The following is a 2947-nucleotide window of genomic DNA, read 5'->3' on the forward strand; positions in this document are numbered from 1 at the left end:
GAGCAGAACATGCTGCTAAGTGTTTATGGCACCAGTGAAATAGGAAAATGTCTGGACATGCTATTTGCCAAATAACTGTTATTTGTGAAGGAATAACTCCAAATATATCCCACTGCTTTGGAGGGAGCACAAAGTGATCCAGTAAATGAAGACAGACAGTAACCCTGGTCTTGATCTACTGTATGTAATTAACAAGAGATCTTAAATAATTATTTCCTATTAAATTCAGAAAGAAAGGGTGTATGTGTGTGCATCATTTTGTAACTTTGAGTGTCGCAGCAGATCATTCTCGATATGACTAGCTCATATTTTTTAAATGGAAAACTACTGAATCTATGAATAATGGGACAAATAATGAAAGGGGGAAAGCCAATAAAGAAAAGAGTTTAATTTTTGTCCCAAATTGCATGAAATTGGGAATAAGTGTAAAAGGATAAACACGTGAACATAATAAATTCAGATAGCCATTCACATCCAATTGCTGCAGTTAGCTTTTGCTTCCTCAAATCACTTATGTGGGTTCAATACTCTCTAAGCAGAAGTGAAAAGCAGGTATGTAGAGGGAGAGAAAGAGAGAAAAAAAGCTTTCAATATTCAAATAGAAATCCTGGATCCATTTCCTTCTTGGAGGAAGATCTTTGACATATAGCTCCTCTTGGAAATATTTCCATGATGTATTTCCTCCATAGCCAAATAGAACATCCTCCCTCTGTGAGCTAATGGCATTGGTAGCATTCAGAGCTCTTAGAATCCTGACTTCATCCAGCAGTCAGCAGTGAGAACTCTCCCAGTTGATCTATAGTACAGTCCATAAGATATTCCAATTTTTCTATATTTTTAAATTCATGATAATTTCTAAATTGAGAAATTTATAAATGTTAATGAGAATTTGTCTTTGGAAATGAAAAATATATTTGTACCACGTGTAGGAGTGGGCATTACTTTGTTTGACAGATGACTCCTGGGTAAGAAGGGAGAATCTTGGTTACATCAAGCTTGTTACTTGCCCTTTAGTGTGGTTTACCTAATCTTCACATAACAAGTGATATTTTTTCTCTTTCTTTCCAAGTTTATCAAACGTTTCCTATCTGAACAGAGGAAAAAAAAAAAAAAAAAAAAAAAAAAAAAAAAAAGTATAATTCTAGAGAACATAAGTATTCACTCCTTTCTGGCTTATTTATTATGAGTATTATAATATACAGTATGCCTTGCTTCCTAAGGAAATGTCCATGTTCCTTCACCCAGTCTATCAGTAATTCAGAATGATTTCGCCATGCTCAGTTTAAAAATTAATTGAAAAGAAATTAGTCCCGCAAGGATATAACTGTGAGCTGTAATCTTGACTGACAGTGGGATGAAAGGCTGTGGGTTTAATCACACTGCTTTTAAAAGCATTTTATATATGTAAAATTTTTCAACTTGCTACAAGCAAATGTGACTTGAAATTACTCTTGGTGTTTATCTGTTCATCTGGGTAATGCAGGAAGCGCTACAGAAAAAAAGAATAATCCAGAAATTACTTTGAGGTGCTTGTCACTATTAGTTCATCACAAATGTAATAGCTAATCTAAGAAAACCCTGAAAAATCATCTCATCCATTTCATAATTGAACAGTTTTAGTAGTATTTTGGTTATCTGAGAATTTATGTCACTGAATCTCTGATATAGGGTACATCCAGGGTACTCCTAATGATACAGAAAAGGAACAACAACAACAACAAAAAAACTACATGAAGAAAAAACAATTTCCAGCATGCTTCCTATTTTTCTTTAAACACTGTTCAAATGTTCATCTTGACAAATTCCTCAAATCAGCAGGGATGACTTTGGGCCTAAACTGATAGGGTCTCTACTGGGACTGGTAATGTTTAATACCTTCACTAATTACACAGACAACAGGATTGAGGACACCTTTGACAAGTCTGTGTATGACACCAAGGTGCAGTAGAAAGAACAGATGCCATCCACAGGAACCTAGGACAGACATGAGAAGTGGACCCATATGAGAATCATGAAATTCAACAAAGCCATGTTTAAGGTTCTGCACCTGGGCCAGGGCAACTTCAATTAGTACATACCAGAGAATGAATGTAATGAGGGCAACCTTGCAGAGAAGGACTTGGGGGTACTGGTGAATGGAAAATTGGAAGTAAGCCAGACACGCATGCATTCAGCCAAGAAAGCTAACAATATCCTGCTTTGCATCACAACTATAGCTAGTCAGTTGAAAGAGGTAATTCTCCCTTTTCTGCTCTGTCCTTGTGAGGCTCTGTACTCAGCCCTGGGGCTCCCACCACAAGAGAGATGTGGTGCTGTAGTAGAGTGTCCAGGGAAGAACCACCAGGATGATGAAAGCACTGGGATATCTCTCCTACGAAGGGAGGCTAAGAGAGTTGGGGCTGTTTAGCCTGGGAAAAAAAAAAAAACAAACTGTGGGGATATGTTTCCATGGCCTTCTAATATTCAAGGGATATTTAAATGAAAAATAAAAGAGGCTCTTTTCCAGCATGCATAGAGATAGGCTGCTCTGCTCAAAAATAAGCAGAATTGCTTCTGGTAATATCAGCAAGCAGTTGCAGGTAGGCCAATAAACATATACAGAAAGAAGAGCAGAACTCACCTGCTTCATGCTGGTGAAGAAGGTGTCTGGCTATACAGCACTCCTCCTACTCAACAAGTAGTGTAGGCTCAAAAGATTATCTCTCTTCCATGGCTGGCCCTTCTATAAGACCTGGGTCCACCCCTTCTGGTCATGTGGAGAACACAGGTGCAAACACTCTGGCCTGTGCTCCCTGAGCCAGCCACACCTCTTCACCTGGTTTAATATCTTCACTGATGACTTAGATGAGGGGATTGAGTGTACCTTCAGTAAGTTTGTAGATGGAAACTTGTTTGGTTTCTCTTTGGCTGCGGAAGCCACCTTTCTTTTCAATATTAGATGATTGCA

At 38.1% G+C, this 2947-nt stretch overlaps 1 long non-coding RNA gene across 2 annotated transcripts; it reads right to left on the reverse strand.

The window, feature by feature from the left end:
• Nucleotides 1-1155: 1155 nt before the first annotated feature.
• LOC140263897 (uncharacterized) lies at nucleotides 1156-2740 on the reverse strand. 2 transcript variants are annotated; one of them, XR_011905974.1, is made up of 4 exons: nucleotides 2621-2740; nucleotides 2079-2408; nucleotides 1876-1974; nucleotides 1156-1489 (listed from the first exon to the last, which is right to left on the reverse strand). It is a non-coding gene; the product is annotated as an uncharacterized lncRNA (long non-coding RNA). The 2 variants fall into 2 exon arrangements; XR_011905973.1 differs by having other exon boundaries at nucleotides 1156-1974.
• Nucleotides 2741-2947: the final 207 nt, after the last annotated feature.

The sequence above is a fragment of the Excalfactoria chinensis genome, chromosome 1 (genome assembly GCF_039878825.1).
Source record: "Excalfactoria chinensis isolate bCotChi1 chromosome 1, bCotChi1.hap2, whole genome shotgun sequence".
In the NCBI taxonomy this organism is placed as follows: Eukaryota; Metazoa; Chordata; class Aves; order Galliformes; family Phasianidae; genus Excalfactoria; species Excalfactoria chinensis.